This window comes from Nicotiana tabacum, chromosome 1 (genome assembly GCF_000715075.1).
Source record: "Nicotiana tabacum cultivar K326 chromosome 1, ASM71507v2, whole genome shotgun sequence".
NCBI classification, from domain to species: domain Eukaryota; kingdom Viridiplantae; phylum Streptophyta; class Magnoliopsida; order Solanales; family Solanaceae; genus Nicotiana; species Nicotiana tabacum.
Window position 1 is genome coordinate 74,201,576 of NC_134080.1, and position 18,916 is coordinate 74,220,491.

The following is an 18,916-nucleotide window of genomic DNA, read 5'->3' on the forward strand; positions in this document are numbered from 1 at the left end:
TCAGTTACAAAGAAATAATTTAGGTTTTTATCTGGGTTTACCCGCAGTAATTGGAAGATCTAAGAAGAAAAAAATTGGAATTTGATAAAGATAGATTAAAGACAAAAATTAAGGGTTGGAAAAATAATTATTTAAGTCCAACAGGAAAAAAGATGATGCTTAAATATGTCATATCCGCGATTTCGGATTATGCTTTATCTTGCTTTCAATTTCTGGATAGCATATGCAAAGAGATTACTACTATTTTTTCTAATTTCTAGTGGAGGAGAAATGAGGACGGGAGGAAAATGCATTTTGAAAAATGGGAGAATCTTTGTTTAGCAAAATCAAAAGGTGGTATTGGTTTTAGAGATTTAAAATCTTTTAACCAAGCTTTGTTAGCTAAACTTGCTTGGAGAATTTTAACTCAACAAGATTAATTACTTGTTAAAATTCTCAGAAGTAAGTATTTTCAAAATAATTCTTTCCTTAAAGCTACTATTTGATCACCTAGTTCTTGGATTTGGAAAAGTATTATTTGGAGAAGAGAGCTGTTGCAAAAAGGGATATAATGGAGGGTAGGAACAGGTAAAAATATTAAGGTCTGGATTGATCATTGGATTCCTAATTCGAGTGGATTTAGACCCCAACATTATCATACGCAAGTGAATGCAGAGTTACAAGTTAATGCCCTTATTGATCAATAGACGCATAGTTGAAATGTCTCGACCCAAATTCCATATTAGGCCGTGATGGTGCCCAATACCGTTGTTAGACAAGCCAACACTAATCAACTAGTGAATTCCTGTTAAATTAATTAGTAAGTGATGACTTCTCCTTATTTGATAAAAAATTTAGGCATTTAAACTTTAAGCATAAATAAATGGAAGCAATAAATATGAATCGTAATCATGTAAGTAAACTAAAAATCATAAGTCCACTAGTGTGTGTGCCAAGACCTGGTGTCACAAATTTGTGGGCAATCTAATAGAATATACAAAATCATATACTGTCTGGAAAGGAATAGACAGGAAAATAAACACATAAGAGAGACTCCAAATACTGCAGAACGGCTCAAAAAGGGCAGCTCACCGGGAAGTCTCAAGCTGGGGAGTCAAGTCTACGTGCCGGACTGATGGCCAGATACACCTGCCTCAAATCTTGTACAATCAAGTACAGAAGTGTAGCGTGACTACATAAAAATATGTACCCAGTAAGTATTTCGTCTAACCTCGAAGAAGTAGTGACGAGAGGTCGACTCCGACACTTACTAGGGCCAACAATATAATAATATGAAGTTTCAAATTCTTAAATCATAATGTATGTAGATAATAACAAGCTCAAACAAGAATAATAACTGGAAAATCCTGCCTTCATATTTAAGAAGTCAAGGCACTTTCTTTATTTAAAACAAGTGACCTTTCAAAAAATCAATCATACAAACTATAAAGATTTCCAGTTCTATTATCACACACAAATACCACCGAGGACATTCGGCCCGATCCAATATAAAAGTAAAATGTGCAATACCGAGGGTCGAACGGCGCGAACCATAGATGCATCTTGTTACACCTCCTTTTTACACACCCGAAGGTAGATATAAGGGAGTTTTTTTAATTTAAGTGACATTATTCGAAATGAGATTATTTATTCATTTTTTATTCAGAGTCGCCACTTAGGATGGTTTGTTTTCTGGTGTCCCAAGTCACCGGTTTATTTTAAAATCCCAAATCGAGGAAAATTCGACTTTCCTTTTGAAGTCTGCGAACCAGAAATTCTGAATAAGGAATTCTGTTAACCCGAATGAAGGTGCTAGGCACCCTTGGATTCGGTGGTTCTAGCACGATCGCTTAAACTATCATAATTGGCCTATTATCTGATTTTAATGCATGTTTTAGCCTATGGTACATTTTAACTTTGTAATCGCTTTTATTTAATTATTTTTAGGAAAGATTCAACGTCATCTAGAATACGTCTTGAACCACGTCACATAAATGCACCCGCGGTCCACGACACATTTTATCAAACGTTGTTGAGATTTGGATTTGGGTCACATAAATGCACACCCGAGTTTAAGGAAATTAATTTAAATTACGCGCCTAAAGCAACTACGCATTTTCAACTTTGCGGAGGCCATAGAAAATTCAACTAAATGACACACCCCGATTTCTAAAGGATTAAAATCAATTAAATGAGGGCCATGCATTTTGAGATTTTATTTGGCATGGCACGCCTCAATTTATTTCAAAGGGTTTTATTATTCAAAATTGTTGTAATCGGGTCACATGAAATGCACTCCCGAATTTTGGAATTAGGCATTGTAACTATGTCATGGAAATCGTATCCATAATCACAATAGTTTATTAATCGCGCGTGAAGTAAGCTACGATGTTGTTAACTGCCAAATTAAAAGAAGCAAGTAAAATAATAGAAATTTTCTTTACAAAAATAAGCATCCATTGATCTAGAACAAGACAGTGGTCACAGCTTGGATTGTCAACTAATGTGACAACATTCTCCGTGAGTGCAAGATTTACATCGACATATGAGATAGCACATATGATTGAGCATGGTCTAACAGTACAGACTTTCATTACAAACTACAACAATAAATAGAAATGCTTATGAACAAGCTAGTAATCTGCCACAAGTATTTTCCATTTTTTAAAAGCAAACAGGCAAGAAAAAATATATGTTACGTGCCTTTATTCCCATTAAATCACATGGAAATTCTAGAAATATAGTGAAGCCACGCAACATATGACAATTTCTCATCTGAACGAACCTCTCATCAATGAACCAACTTTCTCCCAACAGCAATACCAAACAGCTGATTCACCCGAGTTGCACAAATGGCCATACACATAAATATTCAACAACTTATGATCTATTCGTACCCAATATCAAATGCAATACTATATCCGCACGACAATTAACTCAAAAAGAACATGAACCACTACTGCAATTTCCAACCAAAAAGTTTAGCTTAAAAACACATCTAACACAAGAAAGATACACAACAAAGAATCATAGTAAAATGAACAATCATCGACTCAAGTAATATAAAATTACTGTGATAAGGGAGAAAGGTAAGAAAGGAACCTGAGATAGTCTTTTAATTAATGAACCTCAGCAATTACATCAACTAAATTGAGCAAAATAAGTAGTGAATAAGTCTCGGACAGTGTATTCAACAAAAACCTTGGAGCCCATTAGCGACAACAGGAATAACAGCTTTTAAACATAGATTCGAGCCCAAAAGTTCAAATCAAAACCCAGATGACAGCATCCGCGAAAATCAGCAGAAACACCCGAGCAAATTCCACCTTCAAGCAGCTAATTGCAAGGAAAACCAGCTAAACCAAACCATACCCAGATCTGAAATTTTACTCTTTTTTTTGTTTTGGTTTTTCGAACCTCAGATTCTAGAGTTTCAAGTTATTTTCTTAACTATTGAAATTGTTTTGTGTGTTCCAGTGTGTTTCTTTTTAACAAAAATGGCTGTCATTCCAGCCTTAGGAAAATAGGTTAGTTCGTTGGTGTTGAATGGGAAGTGGGAAAGAAGAAAGAGAGGGAATGAGTAAAGCCGCTGGTTGTTAAGGTTTTCAGAGATGGTGTAACGCTGCTCTCAACCAGGGAGAGAGAGAGGTCCGTCGTTTTGTTAGTGTGTAGGGGCTAGCCTCTCTTTTCTGTGGTTTCTAAAATGTCTTTTTATATGTAGGGGGTAGGGTAAAGGGTAATGGATTTCTGTGTAGCGAGATTGAGCCTGGGTTGAACATATTTTGGGTTAATTAATTGGGGTCAATTTAAGGATTGATCCAATTTTGAATAAACAAGACCAAACATTTTTTCTATTTTCTTCTATTTTTTTCTTTTTTTTGAAAAATAAAATGCCAAGATTATTTTTGTATTTTTTTCAAAATATCAACTAGCTAGGATAAGGGAAAATATTTTTGTAGTTTTTTTTTAGATAAAATGAGGTAAAGAGAGCGATACTAAACTTAAACTAAATATTTACGCTAAAATATGAAAAATCTTAGGTAGGGTCAAAAATCACATGTTTACAGCTGCCCCTCTTTGACTGGAAACGCGAAAAATTTTCAGACAACGAATGACTAGACAAGTTTTTTGACCCGACTCTTATTTATGGTGACCAAAAACTAAGAGGAAGGAGAATGTGACCGAGCCCTGGTATCTGAGCTACCTACATATCCTTGGCTATAAAGGAATCATGTCACGTGTAGTTCAAAGGTGAGTGAGATAATGAAGTATGCCGAGGTGGAGAGCCGGTCGAGGTGCCGTTCCGCCGAGGTTCCGGTCCGCAGTCATGTTATTACATCAAAATCAAAAGAGATGAAAAAGACTAGCTAAGTCTGTCAACTACGAATTAGTAGATTCATATCTATAAGTCCTCTGAAGCTTGATCTTGAGTCTTGAATGGTTCTTCATGCAGACTTTGGATTTGAACCTTGACGCTTGCTAGTTGCAGGAGCTAGCTCGTTCTTCTTTAGATTTTCGGATCAAGACCGTACATGTAGTGCTTGTGACCTCAACCATGTCTTGAGAAGCTCACATCTTTCATCAACTTCTGCATTTGGATTCACTTCTTGCCTTTCTCTTCTTCTTTTTTTATCGTGACTAACTTTTATTGATCACCTTGGACTGTTGACTCGCATTCTCGCCGCGAGCTTTTTTTGTTGCTGACTTGAATTGCGTTCTGAAGTGAATTCCCTTATTCTCCAGGTAAAGTTTCTGATTGCCAATACTTGAACTGTCTTCCTTCGACACTTGGACCGTTTTCCATTGTTCTCCAGGTGGGCGCCTGATTGCCAATACTTGCACTATTTTTCCTCGAAACTTGACTCGTTTTCCCTTGAAACTTGAGTTGTCTTCCGAAACTGCTTTCCCTTGAAACTTGAGTTATTTTCCCTTGTTCTCCAGGTGGGCGCCTGATTACAACAAAACAGACAAAACAAAAGAAACTTTCATGCCCCAGTTTGATATTGGGAATATCTGTGAGTGTTAACAAAACTATGAATCACTTGCGCTGTTGATGAAGGATGCAATGATGGGAGTAAAATTAATGACTCGACTAGGATGTGTGTCTCCTAAATGTGATTGATCTTGCGGAAAACTATAAACTAAGCTTGACTAAAGTAAAAACTGACCCTATTCTCCAGGCAGGGCCCCCTGATTTCAGAAAAACTAAACATTGATAATCTTAAGAAAACTAAAAAAATGACTCCCCTTTTTTTTCAAATTCAGACTTTCTTTTTTTTTTAAATTATTATCCTAGGAGAAAATTCATCGGACTAGGTTTTCTATCTTAAGAGAAAGATTAATCAGACTGAGATTTTGATCCTAGGAGAAAGTTCATCAGACTAGGTCTCTTTTCTACTTCTTTTTTGGTATCTTAGGAGAAAGGTTCATCGGACTAAGATTTCTATCATAGGAGAAAGTTCATCAGACTAGGTCTTCTATCTTAGGAGAAAGATTCATCAGACTAAGATTTTGATCCTAGGAGAAAATTCATCAGACTAGGTCTCTTTTTTTTGGTATCTTAGGAGAAAGATTCATCAGACTAAGTTTTCTATCTTAGGAGAAAGATTCATCAGACTAAGATTTTGATCCTAGGAGAAAGTTCATCAGACTAGGTCTCTTTTCTACTTCTTTTTTGGTATCTTAGGAGAAAGGTTCATCGGACTAAGATTTCTATCCTAGGAGAAAGTTCATCAGACTAGATCTTCTATCTTAGGAGAAAGATTCATTAGACTAAGATTTTGATCCTAGGAGAAAATTCATCAGACTAGGTCTCTTTTTTTTGGTATCTTTGGAGAAAGATTCATCAGACTAAGATTTTTATCCTAGGAGAAAGTTCATCAGACTAGGTCTTCTATCTTAGGAGAAAAATTCATCAGACTAAGATTTTTTTTTTGTATCTTAGGAAAAAGATTCATCGGACTAAGATGTTTATCCTAGGAGAAAGTTCATCAGACTAGGTTTTCTATCTTAGGAGAAAGGTTCATCAGACTAAGACATTTATTTTTTGTATCTTAGGAGAAGGATTCATGAGACTAAAATATTTATCCTAGGATAAAGTTCATCAGACTAGGTTTTCTATCTTAGGAAAAAGGTTCATCAGACTAAGACATTTATCCTAGGAGAAAGATTTTTCAGACTAGGTTTTCTTATCTCAAGAGAAAGATTCATCATACTAAGACATTTATCCTAGGAGAAAATTCATTAGACTAGGACTTTTTATCCTAGGAGGAAAAATATAAAGATCAATGGCAAGATTTTATGCATCATAGCAAGACAAACAAAGGCAAAGATTTGAGAAACTTCCCTTTGTAGTCTCTTCTCTTCTTTTCTTTTCCTTCTCTTTTTTTTTGTTCTTTTTTTATTTTCTATTTCTTTTTTTTTTTTTGAGCCACTATCCTTGCACTACTTTGTTCCTATTTCACACAAAGAAAAATTGGTCAGTTTTGAAAATGGTGGTCGGTTTGTGGCCTTGAGTCTTGGGCAGCTTGGCTTCTGCTCAATCAGCTTGAGTTGGTCTCAAAAGACTTTTGTTCTGCACCAACTTTGATTGTTTCACACCAGTACCATTTGTATTTCCAGCTCAAACAGCCTTATCCCAATTGGAGATCTCTGTTTAGGTGACCTTTTCCGATATCTCGAATGACTTCCTGCTTTTGAGCAATTTGTCTGTCAGAGAGAATCACCAGTTATCTTTGCTTGCGCCAAGTAGGCTGACAAGAGTCTTTAGGGGGAGCCTTTGCATGAATCATCAAGGCATGTTGACAGTAAGAACTGAGTGTGCTGGCCAAATTCACTTTGTGCAACTGTAAAGCTGGTAGCAGTTTTGAAATCTTTTCTTGCTTGTTTTGACAAGGACTGACTCAGAGTGGAGGACACAATGGTGCAAATAAACAAGTATTAACAAGAAATGCCCCTGTCGGAAGGACAGAAGGAAGAATTTTTTTCTTTTTTTTCAATAACTAGCCTTAATGATCGTGACATGCATTTTGGACCCAATGGCCTGATCTATCAAACTAATCCAATCTTCCCTTTTACCATTCTTATGATCTTTGAAGTCGGGCTTATCTGTGTCAATCCTTTGCATCAGCTTCACGACTCACTTTCAACTAATGGTGCCCCGAGGAATTTTCACCAACAAGCCTCTCTCATTTATTCATCTCTACTTACTGTCGCCTTACTGTGTCCATGAGGGTTTTCACTAATAAGACTCTCTCATTTTTTTTCTTTTTCTTTTTCTTTTTCTTTTTCTTACTTTTTGTGAGTAACTTGACCGTGTTATATGGCATGTGACAACCGTTGCTCATTGTATGCTTCTCTTGACATTCTTGAAGGCATATCGGGAGGTCTTTATTTGGAAGGTTTTTGGATAGGGTTGGACGAAAGGCCGACATGAGGCTCAAAACAGACTAAAGATAACGGAGTTGTATACTTACAACTTTTGGAATCGACTCTTTTAAAAATAAAATAAAATCTTTGCCCCAGTTTCAGCTATTGGGGATTTTTTTTTGAATTTTTTTTCTTTTAAATTCTTATTTGGTTGGACCGAACCGTGAGGCTGCCTACATATCCTTTTTTTTTAAGGAATCAGGTCGAACGTAGTTCAAACTTCTGACCTAACTAATTTTTTTTCATTTTTCTTTCTGTTGTTTTTTCTTTTCTTTTTCTTTCTTTTTCTTTTATTTTCAAAACAAGTTGCCCCAACTCCTATTTTTTAGGGCATGGACCTTTGACAAATCTTTTTTTTTTTAACTTTCTAAGAATTGCCCCAGTTTGTACTCTTGGGACATGGATTTTTTTTCTTTTTCTTTTTTTTTGACTCTAAACTTGATTCCAAAAGAGGGTAGTCAAAGAAAATAACACAGGCTCAAAAAGGGTAGCGAAGGATATAAAGTGTTTGGGTAGCAGAAAAAGGGCCTCCCAACCTCGAGAACATCAAACATGGTATCTTTTTGCGATCACAGCATTGACGAACATGTCTGTCTTCTTGGTGTGTCGTGGTCACAAGACATTTTTTCATCCCCTAGTGACAAACTTTCCAACAAACTTCAATTGATTAAACATCCTCAATTCCGATCTTCACAGTGATTTGAAAGTGAATTTTACTCGACCTTAGTTCCAAAGTATTCCAACTCTTTATTCATCCTCAAATGTATTTTATTTTTATTTTTTTAGTTATCCAATTCCAGATTAAATCAGTTCCTAAGATCTGGCCAAAATTTTCGCATGCATGTCATGTCATTAGAACTAGCGACAAAAGAACTAGGAACAGAATGACACAAAAGGACAAACTGTATTTTATTGAGTAAAGGATGAAAGGGTTTTACAACTACACAAGAAACCCAAAATACGAGTTACAACCCTAAAATAACCCGAATAATGAAAATAGCAACAGAACAGACAGACAAGACTCACACAAACATAATGGAGGGATAGAAGGGTTTGACTCAATAAAACAAATAAAATCTGAATCACAACCCTGAAATAACCCAGATAATAGAAAAAATATCAAAACAAGCTACCAAGATTCCTTCCTAATGAGGAGGGAATGACTTTTCAATTGCTAGACTTGACATTTAGCCACAAATTTGCTCATCAGAATTAGCAGAGCCTTCTCCAATTTCAACATCATTAACTTCAATTAGCAAGTTCCCGAGAGGATTCTCATACTCCATGTCACCAGGCATCATCCCCACAAAGTGTGCATCATGATGTGCAGATAAAGGATTCTATGCGATATTCTGGGTGTCACTGTCTTGGATCACAATCAGGTTTTCCTGGATCATCTTTTCTATTTCTCTTTTCAAATCCCGGTAGCTTTCAACATTGTGCCCCTGAGCATTGGAATGGTATTCACACCTTTTAGAAGGGTCAAAGCTTCTTGCAAGGGGGTCCACATGATTTGTAGGAATAGGTGCAATCATGTCATACTGCTTTAATTTCTCAAACAAGCTTGCATAGGACTCTCCTATTGGTGTAAAATTATCTTTCAGCCTTTGTTCCCTTCTATACCCCTAGCTTGGATGTGGGTTATAGGGCATTTGAAAATTTTGTGGAGGCTGGTGGAGATTTTGCGGTGCTGGTACTCGCCTTCTGGGGTGTCTTGGTGGCCGGGCAATATACTGAGGTGCAACAACAGAGCATTGAGGGTTCTGAAGTGGATAATAGTACTCAAGGGAATCATGGGAAACCTGATGAGGTTGCTCATACCTTCGAGATGCTCTTCTAGGACCTCTTCTCGACCCTGATGTCATCATGATTTCTTCATGCTTCTCATTCGTGTCATTAAAATTATCGGATTCAATCGGGACAGCCTGAGTTGCGGCTTTGAGAATTGCTTGACTTATAATTTTGTCTGTCTTAAAACCATTCTCAATCATTTCCCCCATTTTGATTGCTTCCGAGAAGGATTTACCCACTGCGGACATCATGTTTTGAAAATAATCTGGCTCTTGAGCCTGAAGGAAAACAGTGATTAACTCGTGCTCATCCATGGGTGGCTTAACTCTGGCCGCTTGCTCTCTCCATTTAATGGCATATTCCCTGAAATTTTCAGTTGGTTTCTTCTTCAAGTTTGAAAAGGAATTGCGATCTGGGGCAATGTCAATGTTGTATTGGAATTGTTTGACAAAGGCCTCTGCCATGTCATCCCAGACATACCAGCGAGACATGTCTTGATCCATAAACCATTCGGAGGCTACTCCCATAAGGCTTTCCCCAAAATAAGCCATCAACAATTCTTCATTTCTTCCCGCACCTCTCAGTTGATTGCAATACCTTTTCAGGTGGGCTATGGGATCTCCATGTCCATCATACTTTTCAAATTTGGGAGTCTTAAAACCAGGCGGCAAGTGGACATCGGGGAACATACATAGATCTTTGAAGGTAACACTCTTTTGACCTGCCAACCCTTGCATGTTTTTCAACCGTTGTTCTAAGCTTTTCACTTTTTGGGTCATTTCTTCCTATTCCATCTTTCGGGCAGGCTTCTCAATGTTTGCAGGAAGATTAAACGAGTACGAGTGGTACTCAGGAGAGTGGTACTGCTCTTGCTGTGTAGCAAATTGTGACTCATGACGAGGCTGTCCTTGACACTGGCCCATGCTTGACACATTTCGGTCATTTGCTGTTTCAATATTCTATTTTTCTCAAATACAGCAGACTCTTGTTGAACCCTTTAACTCTGAGTCTCGTGAGCACTTGTAACAGCTTCGATGTCAGTTATCATTTTTCCCTGGATCTTGTGTTTCCAGCTTACCACAAACCGACCACCTCAACTTTCTTCACAATTCAAAACAAAACATGTTAGAATGGACTCAGTCGGTCCTTATTATTATCAATATTTTTTCATTTCTTCATTTTTTTCATTTCTTTTTAATGGTGATCGAACCTGATGTGGGTTGCCTACGTATCATGTGGGAACATGAATTAGATCCTGCGTAGTTCGGGAAGATCATGAATAAAGTAAATAAACTAACTTTTTTTGAATTTTTTATTTTATTTTTTCGAAAGGAAGACTTATAAAGAAGAAAGGGAATATTTTTGGATTTTGATTTTTCTTCAACATTTTTGCAAAGAAAGACTTCTAAAGAAGAAATTTTTTTTTTTTGAATTTGTTTTCTGGAATTTCGAAAGAAAATATTTTTGGAATTTTATTTTGAATTTATGAAAGAAATGCTTCTAAAAAAAGAAAATATTTTTGAATTTTGAATTTTCTTTTCAATTTTGAAAGAAGAATGAAAATATTTTTGGATTTTTGGAAGAAATTAAAAGAAAATATTTTTGTATATTTTTTTTTAAAAAAAAACAATTAGGGTCTAAAAGAAAGGCTTTCTAAAGAAGCAAGTAATGGAAAATATTTTTGAATTTTTTGAAAATTATGGGCCAGAACCGATAAGATTTGCCTACGTATCTCACATCCGGTAAGAATCAGACCCGCGTAGTTCGCCCAGTTTTGATGGAACAAAAGATAATATGACTTTTTTTTAAATGACTTTTCTTTTTCTTTTTTTCAAAATTTCAACAGAATTTCAGGGTAATTCAAATACCTACCTCTCACTCTCTTTTCTTTTCTTTTTTTTTTCGATTTTCATTTTCTTTCCCTATTTTAGAAGCCAGTCAGCATGTAAGCCGAAATAGACAGATACGCAAGTAGCACGTAAGATGTATCAGGATGGTCTTTTAATTTGGGTGCACTTGTCCTAGGCGGACTCAACCCCTGTGTTGAGTCCCTAAAGTCAAATGCACATGATACAAACAAACGTTCCTACTAGGGATTCGGCATGAGGCTGAATTATTCTAAGCTAAAAATCTGGGTATATTGTTCTAGACTTGTGTACCCGAGCGAACAACTCGAGCCGAGGAGGGGGCTACGTACCGGGAACCAAAAGGCCATCCGGCTTTGTAACTTGTCTGAGCCTCTTTCTTATTTCAAGGTATGACACTAACAGAAGGAGGAGTCACGCCAGCGTGCACATCCCCGAAGATGAGAAGAGAAGGGTTTCGTAACAATTCAAATAATATCAAAGCGGTAAAAAGCGGCATTTAGCACATTAGCCTCAAACATGCAATAAAATCAGATAATAAATAAAGCCAATTATAACAATTATTCTAAGCTTGAATTCTTGAACCCTGAACCAGAAGTTCTGGGTTCTTATCCCCAGCAGAGTCGCCAGAGCTATCATACCTCCTTTTTACACACCCAAAGGTATATATATAAGGGAATTTTTCCAATTTAAGTGACATTATTCGAAATGGGATTATTTATTCATTTTTTATTCAGAGTCGCCACTTGGGATGGTTTGTTTTCTGGTGTCCCAAGTCACCGGTTTATTTTAAAATCCCAAATCGAGGAAAATTCGACTTTCCTTTTGAAGTCTGCAAACCAGAAATTCTGAATAAAGAATTCTATTAACCCGAGCGAAAGTGTTAGGCACCCCCGGATTCCGTGGTTCTAGCACGGTCGCTTAAACTATCATAATTGGCCTATTATCCGATTTTAATGCATGTTTTAGCCTATGGTACATTTTAGCTTTGTAACCGCTTTTATTTAATTATTTTTAGGAAAGATTCAACGTCATTTAGAATACGTCTTGAACCACGTCACATAAATGCACTCGCGGTCCACGACACATTTTATCAAACGTTGTTGAGATTTGGATTTGGGTCACATAAATGCACACCCGAGTTTAAGGAAATTAATTTAAATTACGCGCCTAAAGCAACTACGCATTTTCAACTTTGCGGAGGCCATAGAAAATTCAACTAAATGACACACCCCGATTTCTAAAGGATTAAAATCAATTAAATGAGGGCCATGCATTTTGAGATTTTATTTGGCATGGCACGCCTCAATTTATTCAAAGGGTTTTATTATTCGAAATTGTTGTAATCGGGTCACATGAAATGCACACCCGAATTTTGGAATTAGGCATTGTAACTATGTCATGGAAATCGTATCCATAATCACAATAGTTTATTAATCGCGCGTGAAGTAAGCTACGATGTTGTTAACTGCCAAATTAAAAGAAGCAAGTAAAATAATAGAAATTTTCTTTACAAAAATAAGCATCCATTGATCTAGAACAAGACAGTGGTCACAGCTTGGATTGTCAACTAATGTGACAACATTCTCCGTGAGTGCAAGATTTACATCGACATATGAGATAGCACATATGATTGAGCATGGTCTAACAGTACAGACTTTCATTACAAACTACAACAATAAATAGAAATGCTTATGAACAAGCTAGTAATCTGCCACAAGTATTTTCCATTTTTTAAAAGCAAACAGGCAAGAAAAAATATATGTTACGTGCCTTTATTCCCATTAAATCACATGGAAATTCTAGAAATATAGTGAAGCCACGCAACATATGACAATTTCTCATCTGAACGAACCTCTCATCAATGAACCAACTTTCTCCCAACAGCAATACCAAACAGCTGATTCACCCGAGTTGCACAAATGGCCATACACATAAATATTCAACAACTTATGATCTATTCGTACCCAATATCAAATGCAATACTATATCCGCACGACAATTAACTCAAAAAGAACATGAACCACTACTGCAATTTCCAACCAAAAAGTTTAGCTTAAAAACACATCTAACACAAGAAAAATATACAACAAAGAATCACAGTAAAATGAACAATCATCAACTCAGGTAATATAAAATTACCGTGATAAGGGAGAGAGGTAAGAAAGGAACCTGAGATAGTCTTTTAATTAATGAACCTCAGCAACTACATCAACTAAAGTGAGCAAAATCAAGTAGTGAATAAGTCTCGGACAGTGTATTCAACAAAAACCTTGGAGCCCATTTGCGACAGTAGGAATAACAGCTTTTAAATATAGATTCGAGCCCAAAAGTTGAAATTCAGATGACAGCATCCGCGAAAATCAGCAGAAACACTCGAGCAAATTCCACCTTCAAGCAGCTAATTGCAAGGAAAACCAGCTAAACCAAACCATACCCAGATCTGAAATTTTACTCTTTTTTTGTTTTGATTTTTCGAACCTCAGATTCTAGAGTTTCAAGTTATTTTCTTAACTATTGAAATTGTTTTGTGTGTTCCAGTGTGTTTCTTTTTAACAAAAATGGCTGTCATTCCAGCCTTAGGAAAATAGGTTAGTTCGTTGGTGTTGAATGGGAAGTGGGAAAGAAGAAAGAGAGGGAATGGGTGAAGCTGCTGGTTGTTAAGGTTTTCAGAGATGGTGTAACGCTGCTCTCAACCAGGGAGAGAGAGAGGTCCGCCGTTTTGTCGGTGTGTAGGGGTCTAGCCTCTCTTTTTTGTGGTTTCTAAAATGTCTTTTTAGATTGAGCTTGGGTTGGACATATTTTGGGTTAATTAATTGGGATCAATTTAAAGATTGACCCAATTTTGAATAAACAAGACCAAATATTTTTTCTATTTTTTTCTATTTTTTTTTTGAAAAATAAAATGCCAAGACTATTTTTATATTTTTTTCAAAATATCAACTTGCTAGGATAAGGAAAAATATTTTTGTAGTTTTTTTTTAGATAAAATGAGGTAAAGAGAGCGATACTAAACCTAAACTAAATATTTACGCTAAAATATGAAATCTTAGGGAGGGTCAAAAATCACATGTCTACACATCTATTCACCCCGCTCGCGAATCATACATGCGACGCGGTAAAAACATAATCCCCGATTGCGAATCATATGTACGATGCGGTCAAACATGATTTTATCATTTAAATTATAACCCTTTCTTGATTCTTTTTAAAAAATTCTCAACTTAATTCTATTCGTTATAATTAGCACATATAGTCAAATAATGGTATCCACAAAGCATGGTGTAAACCTAAAACTACCCGGACATAACAGAAATAGTAGCTACGTACGGACTCTCATCATTTCGTGCGTACGTAGCCCCCACAAATAACCACATATTAATTAAGTTCATCTATGGGGAAATTTCCCTCTTGCAAGGTTAGAAAAGAGACTTACCTTGCTTCCAAGCCTACTTCCAAATTCAAGAATGTGCTCAAACCCTCAAATCGGAGCCGAACAATCCGAAACTATTCAAATAGTATAAAAACCAATCATTATAGGTTCACAAGTTCATATTCTAACTTTTAAAGTGATTACCCAACCCCAAAGGTAAGATTCCTAAAATTCACCCCCAGGTCCATATGCCCGGATTTCGGAAATTTTCGAAGGAAGTTGTTACCCATAACCCAAGGAACATAAATATATGATTATCACTAAGTTTCATGGTCAGTTTTATGGTAAAAATCTCATTCTTGTCAAACCCTAGGTTTTTCATCTAACCCATAATTTCTACCAATTCTCATGATGGAATCTACCTAAAATTTATGTATTGAACTCACAATAGGTAGAAATTACTTACCTCCAAAAGTTAGGTAGAAATCCCTCTCAAAATGCTCCAATAATCGCCCAAAGAATGAGAGAAAATGAGTGAAAATAGCTTAAGTCCCGTAGTAAATGAACCTCACTGCCTAAGCAATTTTCGCACCTGTGGTGCGTGGACTGCACCTGCGGTCCCACTTCTACGGACGAGGGTCCGCTTCAGCGGAGTTGGGCTGGGTCGGCTGGGGCCGTACCTACGGACAGATACTCGCTTCTGCGGAAAAAGAGCCGCATGTGCGGAACCTGGGCTCCTATCCTTGGGCCGCATCTGTGAGGCTACAACTGCACCTGCAAGCTCGCACCTGCGGCTGACTAACCATAGTTGCGGTTATGACAGCAGCTGGAGCTTCAGCTCTTGCTCAAATTTTCAACTTAGTCCGAGCCTCGTCCGATTGACGCTCGAGGCCCCCCGGGCCCCATCCGAACATACCAACAAGTTTGGAATTATAAAACGGACTCGCTCAAACCCTTAGAACGCCTGAAATAACATTAAAACTAAGAATCACACCCTAAAACCAATTGAATCAAACTTATGAACTTCAAGTTCTTCAATCTACTTCTAATGTGCCGAAACGTACTTATACTACTCGAGATGATACCAAATTTTGTGTGCAAGTCTTAAATGACATTAAGGAACTATTCCCAATCTCGAAATTCTATTTGGACCTCGATATCACCAAAACTCGCTCCAAACCAAATTTAAAGAACTTCTAAAAACCTTCAAGAACCAACTTTCACTATTAGGCACCAAAACGCTCCCGGGTCATCCAAAACCCAATCCGGACATACTCCTAAGTCCAAAATCATCATAAGAACCTATTGGAATCATCAAATCCCGATTCTGAGGTCGTTTACTCAAAATATTGACCAAAGTCAAACTTGGCCTTTTAAGCCAACTTTAAGGAACCAAGTGTTCCGATTTCAACCCAAACTCTTCCAAATCCCAAAACAACCATCCCCACAAGTCATAAATTAGTAAAAGCAAGTACGAAAAGTCTTATTTAGGGGAACGGGGTTCTAGAAAGCAAAACGACCAGTCGGGTCGTTACATTCTCCGCCTCTTAAATAAACATTCGTCCTCGAACGAGTTTAGATTCATACATGAAGTGCTAAATAAGTGTGGATATCTGCTCTGCATGTCCTCCTCGGACTCCCAGGTTTCCTTCTCGACTGGTTGGCCCCTCCACTAAACCTTCACCATGAAAATCCTCTTGGATCTCAGCTGGCGATCTTGTCTAGCAACAATAGCAATTGGCTCCTCCTCATAACCCAAGCTCTCATCTAGCTGAATAGTGCTGAAGTCTAACATATGAGACAAGTCGGCATGATACCTCCGAAGCATAGACACATGAAAAACTGGATGAACTCCGGAAAGACTGGGAGGTAAAGCAAGCTCATAAGCAACCTTCCCAACTCGCCTCAACACCTCAAATGGGCCTATAAATCTTGGGCTCAACTTTTCCTTCTTCCCGAATCTCATAATACCTTTCATCGGTGAGATTTTCAAGAGAACCTTCCCGCCGACCGTAAATGATACATCCTGCACCCTCTGATCCGCATAACTCTTCTAACTAGATTGTGCTATGTGAAGTCTCTCCTGGATTAACTTTACAAGTCTTCCCTAATAATGAAGACTGGACAACAACACATGCAAGAACTCGACTGGGCTCTGAAATGTCCAACCTCACAAGTCTATTAGCCAAGGACTGAATGTCCAAAGCTAGTGGTCTCTCCTCTACTGAAATGAATGTCAAGATACCCATACTCTCTGCCTTCTTGCTTAAGGAATTCGCGATCACATTTGCCTTGCTTGGATGATAAAGGATGGTGATGTCATAATCCTTCAGTAACTCAAGCCATCTACGCTGCCTCATATGGAGAGATCTTTGCTTGAACAAATGCTGTAAGCTGCGATGATCAGTGTAAACCTCACATGACACCCAATACAGATAATGCCTTCATATCTTAAGAGCGTGAACAATCGTGGATAACTCTAGGTCATGCACGGGGTAATTCTTCTCATGAATCTTCAGCTGACCTAAAGCATATACAATAACTCGCCCCTCCTGCATCAATACACAACCTAAGCCAACGCGTAAAGCGTCACAATAAACCGTATACATCCCCGAACCGGAAGGCAACACTAGAACTGATGTTGTGGTCAAAGCTGTCTTGAGCTTCTAAAAGCTCACCTCACAATCATCGGACCAACGGAATGGAGCACTATTATGGGTCAATCTAGTCAAAGGTGCTGCAATGGATGAAAAACCTTGCACAAACCGGCGATAATAACCTACTAACCCCAGGAGTGTAAGCATAACGTTGGTTATTTGGATGTTGCCCTCCCTAATTCGGGGCGGGACTATTGCACTTGTGCATCCTTCGTTAGGCAACACCCGATGTGTTGTACTTGCTGGAGGTGGGCAAGGGTTTTGGAATATTATCATGAGGTGGTCGTCCTCTCATTTGTGCTTGTGGTTCGGGTTGAAGCTCATCCACATTATCATCGTCTATCTCCTCCCCAATGGCAAATTTTCGGGAGCATCATTGTTAAGAGCCATGTTGTACCTAAAAGCAATTCACAAATAAATTAGAAAATCGGAAGGAAAGAAAAACAAAACACACAAATACTCAGAGATATAGCTAAAATCGTTTAACTCCGCGGCAACGGCACCAAAAATTGATCGGTTCCAAACCTGCACTACTACAGAGTAGTAAGGATGGTCGATGCAGTTTTACCCAACAAAGGTCGGGATCGAATCCACAGGGAGTTAGTGAATTTGGAGTTATGTTTATATCCGAGTAGAGATGCGAGTTTTGCTCTTAATTGTACTTCCACAAATAGTTGGTTTTGTTTTCTACTTCTACTTCTATTCTATAACATGCAATAGTTAAAATGAAGTACAATGTTTTGTTGGTTGTTTTCAAAGATTAAAGGGACTAGGGTAGTGACTTCTGCCTAGGTGGATATCTAACGGGTATTGAGAATTCAGGGCAACCTTGTTATGATTGGGGTTGTGATATAAATATCACACATAAGTGCTCACTCTATACCTCTCGGTAGTTTGAGTGACTTTGCTCAATTTGGCTTTCTCAAGTCCAAATGGGTGCTCATGCATAACAAATGATATTGGCTCAAGTCGAGTATTACTATCTCTAGGTTTAACCCTTTAATTGGGGCTATCAATCTCTTGAATGCACCTCAATTCCTTGTTAGCATAATTTTCCTAGACTTAGTCCCTCTTTCTCAAGAAGAGTCTAAGTCATAAAGGCATGAATCAGTATTTGCAACCACCAATTCTACAATTTAAAGCATGAATCAAGCTAAATATCACTAACTCATAAATAATTAAGCCCTAAAATTCAAGACTCATTAAATATCCACACTAGGGTTGGGTCACAACCCTAGCTATGGGTTTAACTACTCATGAAAATAGTAGAAATCAAAGATAAAGAGAAGATAAAATCCATAATGCTATACTAGAAGATGAAAATCTAAAGTTATAAGGTAAATCTTGTACAAAATTGCCCAAATAGGGAAAACTAGCCGTCTCATGTATTTAACAAAACATAACTTAACCTAAAAATGTGAAAAACATCTATTTATACTAGGCTAAAATTCCCGAACAAAAATGCCCCTGCGGAGGTTTTGCGGACGCGTAATTCTGACTGTGTCCACACTTGAGATATCGCGGCTGCGTAATAATGACCACGGTTCACATTTCTCCATATTTGAATATGGACTGAGACCTATTTCGCAGATAGCGTAAAATCCACCGCGTCCGCGTGAGCTTAATTTGCGGCCGCATAATTTGGGCACGGACCACTTTCTTCAGTCAAACTTAACTTGCAGGGCCTTTGAACCTCGAAGTATGCTCTCAGCGAAAATACCATTATGGTCGCGCCAGATATTTTGCAACCGCACTTTTCCATCACGGTCAACGGTTAATATTATGCCCAAAATAGCCTCTTTGAATCTCACTTTTGCGGGCCG

General features: G+C 37.6%; 1 long non-coding RNA gene across 1 annotated transcript; it reads right to left on the reverse strand.

Annotated features, from left to right (window-relative positions):
- Positions 1-874: 874 nt before the first annotated feature.
- On the reverse strand, positions 875-13,847 carry LOC107805223 (uncharacterized). The gene is made up of 3 exons (XR_012708629.1): positions 13,236-13,847; positions 3,082-4,928; positions 875-1,171 (listed from the first exon to the last, which is right to left on the reverse strand). It is a non-coding gene; the product is annotated as an uncharacterized LOC107805223 (long non-coding RNA).
- Between the last annotated feature and the right edge of the window lie 5,069 nt (positions 13,848-18,916).